The sequence below is a fragment of the Xenopus laevis genome, chromosome 9_10S (genome assembly GCF_017654675.1).
Source record: "Xenopus laevis strain J_2021 chromosome 9_10S, Xenopus_laevis_v10.1, whole genome shotgun sequence".
Taxonomy (NCBI): domain Eukaryota; kingdom Metazoa; phylum Chordata; class Amphibia; order Anura; family Pipidae; genus Xenopus; species Xenopus laevis.
The window spans coordinates 78,551,156-78,560,396 of record NC_054388.1 but is presented as its reverse complement, the minus strand read 5'-3'; positions in this window follow the sequence as shown (position 1 = coordinate 78,560,396).

The following is a 9,241-nucleotide window of genomic DNA, read 5'->3' as shown; positions in this document are numbered from 1 at the left end:
AATATAACAACTATTTTCTTTTATTAAGCTTCCCTGGTCTTGTATAGTGTAATGTATTGGCTGCAACATATACGTCCATTAAGATGTAACTTCCCGCCGTATGCAAATTAGCCAACGCTAGCACAACTTTGCTAGCCGAATTAACGCTAGCGAAACTTCGCCATCATTCGGCGCCCTGAAGGCAACTTCTCATTTTAGTGAAATTAGCGCTGTCCTGGCAAATTTGCGCCTCGTGAAGTGTTGTGATGTGATTGAAGCCGTCACTGGCGAATTTTCAGAGGTTGCTAAATTTGCTGCCTAAGTACCTACGTGCTTGTGATACACAAACTCACTGATATAGTGCGCTACAGCCTAGCCATGTACTTCCGCCATCTCTGACAAGCTGGGATACCAAATAGTTTGTCATTAGTATGTTCTATGGGGTCCATTTACTAAAGCGCGGTAAATATAAATTTGCTAATTTTCTTGTGCAAGAATATGTTTTCACCAGTTACCGCATTCTCTGAAAATAACGCTACGTACACATTAATGCCTGATTAACTAAATCGCGAAATGTACGAAAGACAAAATCAACGCCAGAATATTCACAAAATTTTACCGCCATCTATATAGTGACGGTAAATTATTTTTTCGCCAGAAAATTTAAGGGGACAGGAAATATTCCATAACACGTTGTTTTACCCATCATTTATTGTTCCTGTTGCCATTCCTGACAGGAGAAGAGAGAAGTGACAGGATAATCAAAGATGTTTTGGATTATTCTTTTTTTCAGCTGAAAGACGATTTATTATGGCTAGGAGGGACCAAAGGCTTCGTCAGCCTAGAAAAAACTACATTTATATGATGCACACAGATTTATTGGTAAAACTTGTTCATGATTTTTTTATATGATTATATTGGCAGAGGGCAAGTCTTGTGAATGAATGTATTGAAATGTGGATTTATATGATGCATACATGTTTGATTGGGTGAAATCTGTTTACAGTGTTGTTAATAGCTATAAAGTTTAGCAGTTTTGAAGATACATATCTGGCCATAAATCATGCCATAATAAACACCACAATAATAATGATCACCGTATACATATATATACCAAGTAGTTGCACAGATAATATACTGAGTCGTTGCAGACTACAGATTGCATCAGGCCCGGACTGGCAATCTGTGGGTTCTGGCAAATGCCAGAGGGGCTGCTATAAGGTGCCATAGAAAGTCAGTATTTAGTGGGCTGGTGGGGGCTGTTTGGGCCTCTGTGTACCTGAAATGCCAGGACCTATTTTAATTCTCAGTCCGGACCTGGATTGCATAGTATAAACTTACTGAGAAGCTATTACATTGTATTTACTGAATAGTTGCTTGCATCCTGTAAGTATAATGAACTACAGCACACACAGTATTAATATGCTAAGTAGGTTGCAACACTATAATACGATGACTACAAATGTGCAGTATTATTTATTGATGATTTGTAACATGGTAGTAGTGAGTCCAGTACAAAACAATTAGTTGCTACATTTTGCCATAGTGGGCACTCCTGTCTACTTAAACACAGCTCTATTTAGATAAATGAGCCTGGCCAACTCAATCTACCAAATGAACAGTTATCACATATATACAGATTGCAACAGTGACCGCAAGCATGAGGTGCTACTGTGTTGAGTTGATTTAACATCTCCCTACAGATAAACTGTTGATATAAACAATATTAACATATTTAAATTTACATATGGTAATATAAATATGGAGATGCAAACAGGCCTCCAACTCACAATCCTTTAGCCTTGGCACAGGTGCTTAGCCTTGGTATACTGCAGGAATAAAACATGCAAGTGCTAGTCCACCAAAGACAAATGCCTAGCCCTGGAAAAAAGGTATTCATACCCGTAGTCTGCATACATCATATGTTGTGGTTATACACACCTTGCAAACTGCAGTCAAATCCAAGATGAATCAACTGGAAGAGGATCAGACAATATAGACCTATGTTTCAGTTAAGGTATCCTCTGTTAATGAGATGTGCATTATCTTGCATATTGTAGGCAAATCTATTAGGGTAATGTCACACCTGGAGATTTAATCGCCTCTTCATTGGGGCGACTAATCTCCCCGAGATATGGCAATGGTAGCTAGCAGCTGGAGAGATTCGCAGGAGGACATGGATGGATAAGGATCGATTGGTGGGGCTGGAATTCAAATTTATTGACTGCTATGTAATTTTCTGTGTCCCATGACCAGGTATTAACCCATTAGTACCCACTGCCATGTGAAGTACAGGAAATATAACTTATGCATGTGACCAAAGTGTCTTATTGGCCTAAGTGTAGGGAGAATTGGCACATGAATGGTGTTGCCAAACAAAATAAGATGGGGTTCACACTTTCATTTGATTAAGTCTACCTGGAGCACAGTTTGGCTATGCATGATGCCAATGTTCAACCAGTTGTATAGCCTGGCATTCTGTAAGTTTGTGGCCATTAGGAAACGATGCATAGTGGCAATTTTATAGACATGAGTTGGCAAAGGTTGTTCAAAACTTTGGGCTGTATCAGTCTTTCTCCTTCCAATTGACTGTTGCAGATATTTCAGATATAAAAGGTTAACAGCCACTTTTTCCCTTCTCCTTCGTAGGTGTTCATATACATGGGCTATTTCTAGATGGAGCCCGCTAGAACAGAAAAACTAAACAATTAGGAGAATCATTCCACAAGACCTTTAATGACAGTGAACAGTGCCAGTGGTTTGTACCATTTCCTTTTTAAATACATTTAAAATGTTAATACAGCTTGCAGTTAAAGGGTACATATACCCCACCATATAACAATGTCAAATTGCAATATTCATTTTTTATGTTGATTTCATAATGAGCAGTTTTTATATATCATAAATGTGAAATGGGTGGGTATATGTCCCCCTTTAAAAGGATTTTATTTTAAAGGCTTGTTAGTAAGAATACAAGAGGCTTACTATATCTTGGTATCCATATGGTGACTCAAAGGGGGGAATTCACAAAAGTGTCGGGAACGAAAAAATGTCTTTAAAATGTCGTAGAAAGTGTCGTAGCAACAGCCGACAAATTCACAGAGCATTTCTCCGCCAATTTTCCGACATGTATGACACTTTTGAATTAGTGTCGTTAAAAGTGGGCGTGGTTTTTTCGGCGCCACTTTTCCCGACATTTTTAAGAATTACTTGTAAACTCATTTTTTTTACCGACAATTTTTCAGACACTTTAGGCTCTCCAAAACGAAAATGTCTGTCAAATTGTCTTTTGAAAAGTCTTGGTAAATGTCGTTTGTACGATGAAAAGATATACGACATTTTAGAAAATTGACAGACTTACGAGACATTCAGAGATGGTAACATCTGCCTTTGTGAATTTGCCGTTCATACGACATTTTACAAATTTGTCGACCGCCACTTCTGGTTTACTTATTTTACCGACACTTTTGTGAATTCCCCCCAAAATGTTCACATGGTTGCAGGTGCAGTCACAGCTAAAGTCTTTCTGGGCATTTACAGGTACGAAAAGATTCTCTACAGCAGGCAACTAATCTCCTTCAAATTATTTCCTACTTGCAATGACATAAATAGGTTTTTCCGAAGTTTCGTTGCCATTCAACGTTGGAAAAAAAAAGTGCTGCATATGTTTTCAGTCTGCTAAATATATCATATATGATGTCAGGTTAGGTCTGGGACAGACAGACAATATTGCCCAAGGGCACTTTTGTAAGTTTTTTACCTAGCAGCTGCTATGTACCATATAACCATCGTATGTATCCCTTTTCATTTGGCACAGCTGTCTACTTCCATGGAAGTTGCATTCTTGGGAAAGGGAAGCCAAGAAATGTTTTTTTGTGGTGTAAAACATGACTATTTTGCAGATGTGGCTGAAGCCTTGCAAGAGGACAAGTGAGAGAAGAGGAACTTTATCAACTACTGGTCCAGTGTCGGGACTGGCCCACCGGGATACCAGGGAAAACTCCCGGTGGGCCAAGGTATCAGTGGGCCCTCCTGCTTCTAAACATTTGGCTTATTTCAAGGCCATTCCCTATTTCTATGAGAATAAAGAGGCTAAATAGATGGAAGAATAGGTTATAGTATGTAAAGAAAAGAGACTAGGAGAATAGGAGGTTGAGTGAGGAAAGGAAGAAAAATAATACTTTGAGCAGGCCCCTGGTCTAAAGGTTTTTGGGTGGGCCCCTGGTCTAAGGGTTTTTGGGTGGGCCCCTGGTGTCCCAGTCCGACACTGTAGTGGTCACTCCACTAACTGTCATTGCAATGACAGTTCCATCAGATAAGCCACAGGAGCACTGGATTGGGAAAGGGGTTGCACTTTTATGCCAACTGAACGCATAATGACAATGCACTCTGGGAAATGATTGGATATTTATTCTCAAGTTTATAATTGACAGTGTACAACAGATGAGAAAGAGAGCAATGGTAACATTAAACAGAGTACCTGAATAACATTTCAACATTGTGACAAATGATTGGTTTTACATAGTTTAGAATCCCCCCATAATAAGCAGATCATGGGCACATGTACAGACACACTTGTAATGGGAACAGTAATTCACAGTACACCCAGGCATAGTTACAATTGGATTGAATGAATTTGCCTGATGTCACAAATTTTATAAAGCATGAATGGCCTCAATATAAGGCTCCCCTTATTTCAGGGAATGTCAGAGCCATACATTTACATACACACAATAAAAGCAAAGACAGGTTGCTTCCTCCCCTAGGAATATCCTTAACAAGGGGGCATGAACATTGATGAATGTATTTTAGCAGCAGATATTTAAGTGAATTGATATTTTATCAAGCATACAGTTGTAAACAGTATTTCACCAGCGATACTGTTAAACTTCTGGCAACCAACTGTGTTAACCCTTAAGTGTCCACAGTGTGAAGCGGGCAGTAAATCATTCATTAAGAAGTAAAGTTCCTTAGCAATGATGTATGGTCTCAAATTCCACAAATACTATAGAAGGTAATGATTTGTACCGGCCTTTTTACCATTTCTCTCAAAATAGAACTAATGTAAAGTATATCCTTCACTGTACCACCTAGTATTTTATATAAAGTGTTGCTCCCAGCGAGTGGAGTCTGATCTTTCTGATTCAATTAGATATCGTGTGATATAGTCACAGAAAAATGATGTGTGTGGGACTGGCAGCGGATAACATACAGAAAGAGATAATAATAAGAGCAATACGAGTTCACAGTGGAGTCTTCATGCCTATACATTTTTATTTTTCTGCAGAGAAGCCCTTTAATGATTTCCATTATCTCATAAAATGGTTAACATGAAATTGACATGACCATTGAACAACATTAACAGATATTTTTCAAGTCTTGTGTGCTTTGTAAAGAGGCATCAGATATGAAAGGAGATTTTATAGGATAGGTCACTTATCTGCAGGCTTTCCATCTTCGGAGGCGCCACAACCACAGCCCATATAGGGATTTACATTCAAATCAAAGGAGGGCTGCATTCATGAGCTACTAAATATCACAGTGCTTAAGGTGTCCACGTAGCTCTGGGTGCCATAGCCCTTAGAATTTATAACTTCTCTGTAACAAGTGCAAGATTGGCATCTAAACAAATAGTAACATCACATGTTGTATTAAAAACCCTGCTTGATTTTTAGCCCAACTGCAACAATCTCCTGCTGTAAGCAAGATACTTTAAGAGCACATATATAGAAGTGCATAATACACAAAATATTGCTAACATTAAAAAGGGGTGCCTCTCTGAGCACTTTTCCAATAAGATTTTTTTGGTTAGAGATCTCTGCAGTTTTAGGCTAATACTGGGCTTTTGGGTTAGTATCTCGGTCAATGTGTCAGAGACCCTAAAGGGCTCTGTACAGACTAGAGATTTACTAAATATATATACTAAATATTTATATTACAGTTGATGCATTAGTTGCTGCCGTGTAGCAGCAGATATTTGATTCAATTGGTATGTTATCAAGCATACAGCAATACTGTCAAAGTTCTGGCAACCAAATGTGTTAACCCTTAATTGTCCACAGTGTGAAGTGGCCAACAAACCATTCATTAGGAAGAAGGAACATTCCCTAGCACTGAATAATGGAGCATCTTTCCCAATAAGATTTGTTTTATTTTTCTTAAACAACTTGGCTTGAGATTTCTGCAGTTTTAGGCTGCTAATACTGGGCTGTTGGGTTAGCATCTCAGTCAATGTGTCAGGACTCTGTACCAACTGTAGATTTAAAAAATATATCTATTACAGTTGATACATTAGTTGCTGCCATTGCTCTGATGTGAAGAAATTAATCAACAACTGTAGCAAAAAGGCCACCTGGCTTAGGCTAATGCCAGACAGAGCTGAAAATCATCCTGCTGAAATATACAGGCCGAGAACCAGGCCTTACGCTGGCATTGCCATCCTGTACTGCCTGCTCGCGAAACAATGTTTTCAGCCCAGGTGCAGGCATACATAGTGGATTTTCATGAGAATGCAAAAACGTGTGTTTTGGCACCAAAATCCACCATGTATAGCTGCACCTGGGCTGAAAACATTGTTTCGTGAGCAGGCAGGACAGGATGCCAATGCCAACGTAAGGCCTGGTTCTCGGCCTGTGTATTTCAGCAGGATGATTTTCAGCCCTGTCTGTCATTAGCTTTACTGAGAGAGTGTGAAGAAAACAGAAAAAAAAGATGAAGAAAATGAATTATTGAATAGAAAAAAAAGAACAGAAAGTGACTGAAGAAAATCACTATTTGTGGACTACTATTTGAAAGGAATTCATTCCTCCCTTAAATAAAAGTTAATCAAAGAAGCAAACGCGGCCAATTAGGACTCCTGGTAGGAAGAAAATGGCAGGTCATTTTGGGTGCACCTCCTTATTAAAATTGGTTTTTGCACATCTTGTTGCTTATACACTTTACAGAAGAGATACTAGAGCGACTAATCTCCCCGAATCTGTTTGTGTGGCCTGACCATAAGTGTTTATTTTGGAGTTCAATGACATCCACCCAAGGGCCTGAATCCTTTTGCAAGGCACTGTATTTACATCTTTTAGGCCAATGAAAAGAAAAGAATTTTGTCTTAGCAGAAGGCTGTGGTACAGTTTCCAGTATACAGAGGCTCTATGCAATGTGCTCACTGCACCAGAATCAAACTTGCTCCATTACAAGCTGCACACACTTTTATCTCAAACACTGATACAGCACATAATGTACAGAATGGTGTGTAGCATGGAACAAAGTTGTACAAACAGTGTCTCTTTTAGATAATAAAAAAAGTTTCAGTAGGACTAAAGAGGGTTCAGTAAAACCAGACACTAAAGTTTGCCCAGGTGGTCACCTGTTTAAAAGCAACCAACTTCCTGGTTGCTGCGCCTGGGAAAATGTAACTGCTTTTATAGGGATGAAAATGCAGGCATATTTCCAATATAAGCATATAGACTCCACTGGCCAGACACTATAAAATTATGTTAATTACAGAGGGGCTTTGGGTGACCGTAAAGCTCACACACAGGAATTTACCACAGGTTTCTTGTCAGACACAACCAGCACTGAAACATGAACCAAACCCAAAAATCACCACTTTAGGCTTGTTATGCAACCAAGCATGCTGTGCTAGCCAATACAAATGCAATGATACAGTGAAAGTAGAATAAATGTACAAAAATCACATCAAATTATAAGACAAAATTGAGCTTTGGTTGTGTAAAATCACTTTAAAATACAAGGAATGCAGGAAAGCAAAAGAAATGTATGATGGCAAGCAAACTAAAATAAAAATACACTAAAAAGGGCAAATGGCATTATTCCAATGTGTAACAGACATTTTCTGAGCAAGTGCACCCTACATGTGAAAGGCCCTAGGCAAATAGCCATTTCAGTGGAAAGATTAGAAGCATGGAATCATAAGCCAGCCTCACTGAGTGTGTGCCCAGCGTTAAATTACTGGTTAGCCAATGAATAGAGCCCAGTACAATGGAAACTGACCTAGAGCCTGTTGTGGAGCCACTGATGATGCATAGAGACAACGGCTGATGTTCATAGAGCGTAGAAATCGCAATACAACTTTGCACAAGGTCAGAACTGAGCCGGCAGAATAGTGCAAATGTCCTGGTACCAAATCCATACAATAGCACCTGTTTAGCCAATAAAAAGGCTGAACAAGCTGAACTTGGTCTATCTGAATTGTAAAAGCTGTAAAAACAAAAAACAATCTATGCTAAACTATACAAAAATCATAAATCCAAAATGGCAGATCCAGGAGCAAGACAGGTGCCCCACTCTGTATTCTTTTGCTTTACATACACAAGAATGGCAGCTGTTGATTGGCCATTTAGCATGGATTCAATGTCCTGTTTGAGGAAGTGACTGAAATACTAATAACCCTATTGGTTTAATCTCATTCAGCTCATAATTGTGTAAACGGCATCTTGATTAGATCCAGTACTGCATGCAAGTGACAATGCTTACGCGTATAACATCTATTATCCAGAAACCCACTTTACAAGAATAGGATCGATTAACCAGATTGCAGTTGTAGCACACCTGCTCGCAACTGGAATTTTATCACTATTAACCCTTTCCTGACTGACAGGAATTTTTTGTAATGAAATGGAGTGAATGCCATTCCTTGCTATGGTTTGTGGAGGTTTCAGCTTTAACACCCCCAGATAAACAATCATTAAAAATGATGGCACACCGTGTTAAAAAACAAATTCAATGCAAAAAGATCTGTAAATTGTCATTTGTTCAAGCTACAGATAAAATCTGGCTGAATGCAGTGCCACATAACCGTTACTTCTGACTCAACATTATTACACCTACGAGATGGAAAGAACGTGTGTCAAATCCCATTCAAGTTTTTCTTGTTTTCACCAACTCTGTATATTATGTAATTTGAACCTTAAGCCAATCATTTCTTCCCCCTTTGCATTTCCCCCAAATTTAGAAGACCAAGGCATACACAGTAGCTCCCACATTTGCACCCCCCAGGGAGGGGCTTTGTGGAACCTATAATAGAATGGGATGACACAGAATTTAAAGGAGAAGGAAAGGCTAAAATTAAGTAAGTTTATAAGAAAGGTCTATATAAATACACCAGTAAACCCTCAAAGTAATGCTGCTCCGAGTCCTCTGTCAAAAGAAACACAGCATTTCTTTCCTTTTATTGTGTACACATGGGCTTCTGTATCAGGCTTCCTGTTTTCAGCATAAACCTCCAGGGCTAGAGCTTGAGCATGCT